Source organism: Pyxicephalus adspersus, chromosome 8 (genome assembly GCF_032062135.1).
Source record: "Pyxicephalus adspersus chromosome 8, UCB_Pads_2.0, whole genome shotgun sequence".
NCBI classification, from domain to species: Eukaryota; Metazoa; Chordata; class Amphibia; order Anura; family Pyxicephalidae; genus Pyxicephalus; species Pyxicephalus adspersus.
In genome coordinates, this window is record NC_092865.1 from 27,107,619 (window position 1) to 27,118,625 (window position 11,007).

At 35.6% G+C, this 11,007-nt stretch overlaps 1 long non-coding RNA gene across 1 annotated transcript; it reads right to left on the bottom strand.

Annotated features, from left to right (window-relative positions):
• Positions 1-782: 782 nt before the first annotated feature.
• LOC140337424 (uncharacterized) lies at positions 783-6,367 on the bottom strand. The gene is made up of 2 exons (XR_011922042.1): positions 6,338-6,367; positions 783-1,030 (listed from the first exon to the last, which is right to left on the bottom strand). It is a non-coding gene; the product is annotated as an uncharacterized lncRNA (long non-coding RNA).
• Positions 6,368-11,007: the final 4,640 nt, after the last annotated feature.

Genomic DNA, 11,007 nt, shown 5'->3' on the forward strand with positions numbered 1-11,007 from the left:
GAAATGACATTAACGTGTCAAAGCTTGTACAAGAATTTATTATTACAGCTAAATATCAAACCCCTCCAAGTTCTCCATTTCCCCTTATACAGTGCTTCAGAGGCTATGGCTTTCTCAGTGCTAGGTCCCAGGTTGGAATCTTGGCCAGGACACTATCTGCATGAATTTTTCTCCCAGTGTTTGCATGGGTTTCCAATTAAGTTAATTGGCTTCCTCCACAATTGGCCTTAGTCTGTATAAAAGACTTATGACTATCATAGGGACATTGTGAGCCCCTTTGAGGCACAGCTAGTGACATGACTATGGACTATTTGGCTATGTGGATATGTTGGCGCTATATAAATACTGTGTAATGATAATAATAAATAGGTTATTTGGTTGTTAAATGTAAATAGAGATTTGCTTAAAATAAAATATACATTTGGGAACATAGAATGTTCTTCAGTGTTCCCTATTGCTATTACTGAGCTTAGAAATCAGCGAATAAGATGAAAGGGCAAGTATCAGTTCCCCTTCAAAAGGCAATGGATGTTTATGGTCATTGAGAGTGCAATTTGGGTAATATGTTCAAAAATAGCTCCTTTAATCTGTGCTCAGCTGTATGCGTCACCGATATAACTGGCACAACAATATAAAAAGATCCACATATCACTTTTCTTTAACGGTTCATGTTTGTTTTTCAAATCTGTAGAAAAATCAAATATATTATATAAAACATCTGGGACAACCATTGAATATTATATCCCTTCAGTGATTTAATAATTCAAATAATACACAAGACCTTCTTTCTGTGCATGTCAGAAGCGCTTTATTGGAGTCTAAAGAGTACACATCACTACATGTCTCATATAATCTATATTTATTGAAATCCCAACAGTTTACAGAGGGTATCACTTGAGTTTAATTTTTAACTTTTTAGTTTTTTGCACAGAGCGAAGGCTCCCCCTGGCGGTCGAGCTTGCAGATTTGCAAAGTAGAAACTCCCGATAGCACTGGGCTTCCAAGTCGGTGGTTATGTATCCTTTTTTATCTGTTTGAGAAACAATTGCACAAACAAAGCAATGTAAGCACATGGTTGGAATTTATTCTTATGATATGTACCTTTTGAATTATTATTTCTATTCTAGCCGCTGCCATTCTGATGTAAGGCTAATCCAACACTATACAATTTTCTCTCAATGGCATTTTCAATCAATATTACAACCATTGTCATGATTAATTTAAATTAACTTGCAATTCAAAACCAGTAGTGGATGTAGCATTCAATTGTTTGATAGTTAATTGGTAATATTATAGTTTTTGCTACAATCTATAATTAGAATATTCATTGTGACACAAAAAGTGCTTTTTATTACAATACAACCTTCAACAAAGAAAAACACCTTGACCAATTAGTTTTTCAATCTGCCCAAAAATATGATTGTTTTGATTGATTTAACATTTTTGTTTAATGAACTAAAAATATTGCATAGTTTATGGCTAGCTTATACCATACTAGTTCCATACTAGTTCCATAAGTAATGTCTATATACAGAATTATACTGTGAAATGATTAACTCATTTCCCCAGTCAGCTGGCCATGGGAAGGTGGAAGTAGAACAATAATAGCTGAATAATATGACATCTTAAGACACATTGGGGTTGGGTTACTATAAAAGAGATAATTCACTTAGACGTAAGTTAACTTCGCAATGTGAATGATTACTGAGCTCGGTACCAATTGGGTATTAAATGTGAATAAAGGTTTACCATATTTACTATTATTTATTTTGCAGGATGAGCATTTACAAGGATTACTTATCAGCCCCTTATGCTTTAGTAAATCAATCCAAGTTTGCACCGATTCCAGAAATTAAATGCACATGGAGGTCAATGGTAATATTCTGCTTTGAATCACATTTTTGTTCCATATGAGACAGTTTGTGTTCAGCTGGACTATGTGACAATTTAATATCAATAAGGAAAGCAAAGCATGGCCCAGCCCCCTCCTCTGTAATGACTTTGGTCAAAAGAAAGATCCAGTAACATAAATCAGAACCTTAAACAGCCCTTATAACAGCAATAGGACAGTAATGAGAATTACCCATCCTGCTACCTATCCATTTCCTTTCATCATGCTAAATATGAACTTTTATATAAAAACAAGTAGAGGGAACCTTTGCCAAATGAACATACCTCTTATGGCATACCTCAAAACTTTATTAACTGAAAAAAAGTTTGCCAGTGGAAACCCCCAATTACATAGAATGACAAATACTTAATATACATATATAATATAAATAATATAAGTTAGAAAGAATTAATATACAAAAATTATTAGCTGCGCATACTATTGATTTTTTTTTAACTCTTTTTTTTACTATGGGTTATTATGGGTTATAGGTAAAATAAGAAATAGTAATTGTTGAAAGTGTACACCAAGCATAGGCAATCTCCCCAAGGTAGGGCTGAGTTTTTTTTTTTTTTTTACCTGCAACAATGTGACTGCGCTGAGCAATAATTAGCAAGCAAGCAAGCTGTCACTTGGGAAGAAATGGGGTAAACCAAAATATTCCCAAAATTCAGAAATACTTTGGTATTTTGCTTTGGACAGACAACGCAATAGTAGACAAAACACAATTGATCGTTTATATGGGCAAAACACGTTTCTTTCAAGTGACCCTTTCCTTTGTATGTACTCACAATTCCTCCATACTTCACTACTCTGTTTATTCATTGGACCCAGTAAAAAAAAGGAGTATGTAACAACTATATATAATAATAATTTTGAGGATGGATACAAATGTTATTGCATAATGTTTAGGTAGGTTTATAGCAGGTGTTTATAGAGGTTCATTCACAGAGAAAAGAGGTAAAGGGGGACTGGATTCCAAATGGTAGACAGTTGTGAGCTACTGTATTGTACTGACTTATTATGGTCTTACAATGTTTTCAGGGAAGTTTCTTTCCAAAGAATTAGATCTCTAGTGTCATGTGTGCTTTGGTTTAAGAAGGAGCTGTATACAAACAATCCTAAGGTCACCTGTCAGACCTGTTAGACATCAAGATTAGACATCAATGGTTTGTTAGTTAACCAAGAAAAGGCTAGGTTATGTTACCGCCATCTAAGGTCTATGTCTATATCTAATTACTGAATATTATATATATACACACACCGTATATTAGGTGATCAAAAGATTTAAGCCTATATGATTTGTAAAGGAACAAATGTATGTTCTTTCTGTTATGGTATTGTTTTTATTGTATATTTGTTCATGAGGGGTTAATTCCACCTTTCTTGAAACATGGTTGGCATGCCGTCAGATGAGTATGGATGTGTTGTCCAAGTGTATAACATTATCCCACTAAAGACCAAAGAAAAGTGGAACTGTTGCCTATAGAAACCAATTCATTTTCTTTTTATGTTCCATCATAGGGTATAGACAAACAGATTACATCTGATTGATCGCTGTAGGAAACATAATTATTTTTTCTCTGCAGTTTTCATAAGTCATGTCTTTGTTGAGAAATGGTACTGTATTTGCTAGATGCACTTCACTGGTTAGTGCCATGGTCTTGTCATAGAGTGGGACAAGCTCCCTTACATTCCTATGTGACAGTATAACCAAGATCCAGCTAGTAAACCATCGCTGAAAACTTTAAGGTGTAATTTATATTTTAATTGTCTGATATAGTGCACAAAACAGCCATCTGACACAAGCCTAACAGAGGAAGCTTTTGATTATGTGACTGCATGGATAAGAGCAAGCAGATGCTTCATCGTCTGTCTTAGCTCTACCGTGACAGTCTTTGTTTGCTGAATATGCCCTTCTCAAGAGCTGGGTGTGTATGGGCAAAGTAGGAGATTTTCATCCTTTTTTTCACCAACCTATTTCTGGTCACCTTTCCTCTTCTGCTTTGTTTCCAGTGGCAGTAAGAAGTGGTAATTACTGCTTGATTATACTCCAGCAACCCTATTCATGGCCGTCAATAAAAAATGATACAGTCTGGCTTCTATCTGGAAATGAGCTTAACCTTGAGAGACAGCATCTCATTGGATTTGATTTTGAATAAAGGATATTTGAAGCTGCTTTAGTACCTTTAGCAACCTTGAGTCACAGATGTGGTAGAATAGCGTGTTCAATGTTATTTAAATTGTATACCTCAATTGTAAGACAGAAAAAAAAATGAAAATGCACTTTTGCGTGGGCTTTTGTTTTTAACTTTTATATTGTATGTTGTAGTATAGTATAGCACAAAAAATCTATAGGGTACAAACACACATACACACACACATATTTATATAAATGCATTATTATTATTTTTAATAATCAGCATTTATATGGCGCCAACATATTACGCAGTGCTGTACACTGTACATATATGCATTATTATTATTTTTAATTATCAGTATTTATATGGCGCCAACATATTACGCAGTGCTGTACACTGTACATATATGCATTATTATTATTTTTAATAATCAGTATTTATATGGCACCAGCATATTACGCAGTGCTGTACGTTGAATATTATATATATTCAATTACTGAAAGTAATCACACACAAGACATTCATGGATATACCATATAGTATCTACAAATTATACATCTGATCCAAGCACTGCTTGTGATTATGATTTAGTAGTGTGATTGTGATTCCAGGTAAAAAAGTATAAAGAAACATTGGAGGGTGTTTTTTGTATGTGATAGAAAAAGATTGATTTGCTAAATGATAATAGAGCTTGCATGTGGTTGAATGATTCAAGTAAGCACAATGCAAAATGTACACTTTCATCAGTGAAGCTGGGTGATCCAGCAAACCTGAAATGGATTTCTTAAAAGTAATTTAGAATTTGGTAGCTAATGTTTTTAATCCTGGGCCGGATTCATTCCAGGTTTGCTGGATTACTCAGCTTCACTGATGAAAGTGTATCCTTTCCAGCCTTGGAGAGTTTTAATAAATCAGGGCCAATCTTCCTATATTCAGTAAGTAATCATTCTTTACTGCAGTTAACATCCCTAGGTCAGTGATCAATATTTAGGGATCCATAGGGAAGGAATCTCTTAGGGAATGTTCCTATCTACATCTAAAATGGAATTTAAAAAAATGTGCTTTTATCAGCCCACTCCTTTCAATAAAATCTTTTCTTTGAATTAGGCCATCTACTCAAGAAATATTAGTTCTGCTTTACCATGAAGGGTTACAATGCACAGCAGCAACCCAGAAAATGGAAGTGATCCCCCATGCAGCTGCAGCCCATTGACTGACCCATTTAAAAACCATGGCTGCTACTTGTCATTGTTCCATTATAGTGGCCTCTAGTTGGTTGGCTATAAATAGGAGCCTTACAGGGGGCATTGTAGGTCATTCATCTCAGACCGCTGGAGCTACAGAGGTGTAAACATATCATATGGACTCATATAGTGTAGCTTGATTCTTCTGCCTTGGAGTACCATGGAAAGCACTAAGCCAATTTATCACATACAATGAGGATGAATATACCTGACATTATTTTTCTAATACCGATAAGCTGCTGCCTGTCAAAGAAATCAACTTTATGAGCATGCTGAGTGTGAAGGTTATGCCATGCAGAAGGAGTGCAACTTTGCATTAAGTGCTTAATATTCCTACACTATTTTCCAGTCCACAAGAATTTTGTGCATCCAAGAAGAAAATATAACTAAATGCAGTTTTAACAAAATAGCACCCCCCTCCCCCAACCAAAAATAAAAAAGTATTAGAAGCCTCCATTTCCAAGGTCAGGTTAGTATACCACTTAAGCAAGTGCATGGCCATTTTTATGAAGATATTTATCATAATTATCATACTTTGTTTAATTTCAGTGCTACATTGTCACCCTATAACAAGTATTGCCTAAACATGGCCCCACATCATTATGTACAATATAACAAAAACTGCAGATTTAAAAACAATGAAAAGGGCATTTGAAAAAGCACTATCTTGTTAGAACATATTTTATTTATTTGGTTTATGTGTGCTATATTTATACTGCAGTATTCCTTAAATATATTATTTGTATTTTTACATGATATATTATATTACAATATTTATTATTATATATAGTCCTGCCAGCATATTTGTTCCTAAATTGCATCATGTTCAAAAAAATATGTTCATTTGAAGCCCTAACAGCAGCCTTATAAATGAAAGGATGGGGGTAGCTGAGCCCACAAAATGACAGATGGCCATTTTTATCCATAATGGCTTTGTATCTTTTTTCATACATAAAAGCATTTCCAGCTACAACTTGAGCTCTCCTTGACATAAAATTAAGCGTTAGCAGAAGGTAGAGCAAAGAGCATACACAGTATGTTTGAGGTCACATCAGACTCACCATACACTACATCGTCAATCTTCATCGGGTATTCCTTCTTGCTGAAAAATGCTGTGATAATGAAAAAAGAGAAACATTTCCTTCTTGGTGGTGAATTAACTATCTTATGTAACATGACAAAAGACTCAATTGGTTTCTGCAGTTTTACTGAAGAGCAAATGTTAGATTATCTAAAACACTCATCTCAGCAAAAGCTTTATTTCCACTTATAGGAATAATTTAACATTCACTTTTCACTGGAGTTTCGCTATTGATTGAAGACATTTTTTTCTCAGCTATTGCGGGGTGGATTAAGGTAAAGCTTTCAAGACAGAGTGTGCAGTGCAATCTATCGGTGTGTTACTATTGGCTCTTTTTATATAATTTGTGCAAATACAGGCACGATTTTAATAAAACAGTTTAATTTTTGTACTGCTGTGCAGAGATCTATTCTATTTATACTGAATATTATCTGAACATGGCATCTGAGAATAAAAATTGCAGGGATTTGCAGTCTTGTAATTGCATTTGGTTTGCTGGTTACACCCTGTTAAAACCATAGTATGTTATAGTTGTAGTCACACTACATATGCTCAATCACAGGATGTCTTCTGTATGGTATAGACAAAGTTTTATAATAGAAAGGGAACTCAAATACCCTCCAATAAGTATTCTGGTCATTTCTAGCTAAGAAAAATGATCATGGTCAAATAAAACATCTCATACATGTGTGTGCAGTTTTGGGACTTCCAGCTTATCGGTTACAAATCCAATATTGATTGAATTGGTTGCTTGAGCGTAAAATTGTCATGGGACCTGCTTGTGTGTTAGAGGAAGTTTGAGAACTCCTACATTGCAGGTATGAGTAACGAAGGAATGTCAGACCCCAGCCCTACTTTCACATCAATGTAAGTGATGTGAGTTGGCATGTTCCCTGTCCTTTCATAACTGCTCATAGGTTACTAGGCATGCATGGGCATAGAACTTGTGTGAAAAGTTTGTCTTTTTTTGTTTTGTTTAGACAATAGAAGTGTACCTTATGATGAAGAGTAAAGATTTTCCAATCCTAAGGGATTTTTGTTGTTGGAAACAATCTTTCACAAGCGTTTCCAATGACAAAAGACTGATAGATGTATGAATGAGCTTTACATACAGCGCCGTTCTGCTCTATGGAGAGGGGAGAACAAGTGAACGGCACCCCACTGCGCTCTCTTACCTTCACTTTCATTGCGGTCATTCATCTTTTGTCTTTCATGGATCTGCCATGGATCCAGGATGGATCCATGAACTTCACGGGCCTCTGTACACATGTCATATTCTTGTCCGAGATGGGCCCTGCATCCTGTACCGGCTGGGAATCATCTGACGTGTGTACATAGCCTTAGGCTATGTACAAACATGGGATTATTGCCGTTGGAAACAATCATTAATGATTGTGTCCAGTAACAGATGAATGAGCGAACATTTTATTTCTATGGGGAAGACTAGAGAGTGGCACCCTGCTGTTCTATCCTCCATGGAAATGCACAGCAGCCATTCCAATCAAATGTTCCATGTTCCGTCAGGACAGATCAATGAATGACGTCAGCAGATTTTTGCCTGTGACGAATGGTCAAGAATAATTTGACATGTGTACACAGCCTTATGGCTCCTGTTTTATTGACTTTTTAGGCATGGGGCATTGCTTCTAGAGGGAAAAAAGAAGACACTTAAATTACTGTAAAACATTTTTTAAGCTTGATTGATTTATGACCCAACATATGATAAATTTTAAAGCAGTTAAAATGTCTTAGGTTTGCACTTTCCTAAAAATAACTAAGATTAATTGGACTGTTCTTCCAATACCACTTGGGTTCAGCCAATAATTGAGCATGTTTCTAAACTTAGCAAACCATGGTTGGAGACATGCATATAGCTTTGGAATTCAAGCTGCTACATCTAAAACTTATAAACAACATTATTGTGGAGGCTCGAAAGCCGATGTGACTTCCATTATAGGTCAAGGTAAAACATTTTTTTCAGTTTGATGTTACATAGCCAGCTGCTATTGTAATAGTTTTGTTTTGCATTTCACCATAGCATAGCCAGAATTCAGACAAACTTGAAGAACCTGTACTCTATTATGACCTAACAAACTGTATGAATAAGTGGTGCTTTATTTGTTTCACTGTGCACAAAGAAGACACTCCATTCAGTAGCTAGCTACCTTGACCCCTCAGCCTTTATTTTTATATTTTCCTATTAATATTTCAATGTTTTTCATGCTCAGAAGGGCTTTGTATTATGAAGTTCATGTATTCACATTAATCCCTTCCATTTCAGTGCCAGTAAAAATGTAGTTTGTGCTATGCATCAATGGTATGGTATACCTGTGGGCTTAAAAAACAGACACAGCCCACATTTTATTGGGAACAATTTTACTGGGCTTTTGATTCCTCATGTAGGTAAACATAGATTTTAAGAACAGTTTTAGGCAGTAAGTACAAGTTGTAAATAGGCTGCTAATATTATTCATTAACCATTCTCACAATACCAAAATCAGATGTTCCAATCAAATTATTGTACATCTGTTTTATATAACCCCCAGTTACATTCGGGAAGCCAAATCTGCATAGAACCACAGCCTCTGACATATTTTCCTATAGATATCCTTATCTTTTTATATCCTCATCTCTGGGTGAGGTTGCTGTGGAGTCAGAGGATGGGGTTGTAAAACATTGAACATAATTTACCTATCCCATGGTTTCTTTATTTTCTTGCATTTTCAAATACTAAAGATGTTGCCCTATATTCTATTTTGTATATATATATGCACACCGGACATCTCCTGCAGCACACGGCATTACCGGTAACTAGATTTTCACACAGCTGCAGATGTGGCCATGGTGCAAATCTTTAAAGAACAACAGCATGGCAACTGACCTGCCAACCGCTGCAGCCACATGCTTCAAATGGTTCCCAATCTTTCACATTCACTTGAGCCAATGATAGAAGGCTGAGACACAGAGGGTCTGAATGGTCTGTAGGGCACCTTAGGCTTGAAGTTAAAACTGCAGCTATTAGTCACTCTCGGATGCCCCTCTTCAAATACTATGCTGTCTACTAAACCACTTTGTCATGCAGTTCAAGGAAGTTAAGTGTGGTTGAATTTGAGGTGTGGAAAGGTGTAAAAATAAGGCCAAAATCGACTTGTCACTTTTAAGAATGGAACTTATTCCACTGTGAACACAAAAACATGCAAATGCATGCAAAAATGGTTCCCTGTTGAGCCCGCAAAAGAAATCTGTGGTCAGCCCACCAGAAATGGGAAAAAATAAATAGATGCTATTCAAATTTAAACACTGAAACTTCTATATGGCTTGTAGAACAACAGCACACACACATAAATGTATATATATATATTCATTTGTTACAATGTAGTGCTTACATACTCATCTTGTTGTTTTTGTTGTGTATTTAAGTTACAAATCTCTTTAAATATGCTGTAACTAATTACAAAATCCTAAAAATATTATAGGGAACTTCACTGTCACAGGCTCATATTTTAGCTAATTGGAATATAGAAATACAAACGGCTCAGACATCCAGCTAGGTTATTGCCATGATTACTTTTAAAGCCATTCAGTTTGTGTGTTCCACCAGGATACTTTTAGCTATGTTGGAAAAGATTTGCTATTATGGCACTGTTTAAAAAACAAATTCTCAATATCGTGTTGGTGCCATTACACTTTAGGAAAAAGTTTACACTATTTCCTTTAGTTTGTTGAGACTAAAGATTTTACAAAGAAATCAGTCTTCAGCATCCATAATGACTCTAATTTTTAGAATAATTTAAAATGAATGCCTCCCATAAATTATTAATCATTAATTAAATTATTGAATGGCAATGGTTGTCTTTAGTCTTTAGTTTTTTACTTCTTTATAATAAATGAGCAAATGGATTTACAAAACTTTAGAATATTGATTCCCTGCGGACCAGAGAGTTTTACTGTACATTCATATACACAGGTGAATCAAAAATTTGCAAATCAAGGATTTTCCTGATTTGGTCCTCACTAATCACTATTAGACCTCAAGAATTATGTGTCCTTTTATCTTTTCTGTTGTCTTAATGAGATACATAATTAGGAATCATATTAGTGTTAGCTACACATTAGTGGACATAGATGTAAATGGATTTTAGAAGTAATTATGGGGTCAATTACAGTAAGGAATAATGAGGGAACAGCTGCTCTGCATTAGGTCACATGACATCGTAGAGCCCTAAAGGAAGATGGTGGAAGAAATTTCTCCGACAGATGCTGTGATTAACGGTCTGAATGGAGAGCAGGTTGCTATATAATGGCCAGAATGCATCACACTGGCTGCGGATACTATTCAGAGAGATATCTGAATAGTGAAGTATCTCCATTTAGGGCTTCCAGTCTAAAAAATTGTATTAGTACTGGTTAGGGTAGACAAAGCCACACGTCCTTCCCAGACAACATAAGAGCCTATTCCAAAGCCAATCTGTCTTATTGTTACACAGATGTAAAGTTCCTTATTCAGAGGCCATAGATACCATTAAAGATCTTTGCAGCTCCCAAAATAAAGAGTATCCACAGACTGCTTTAAACTAAGTTGTATGAGTGGGGTTAGGATGTGGAGTCCTAGTGAGGTCACATTTTGGGTTTCTCTGCTACTGAGAAGGT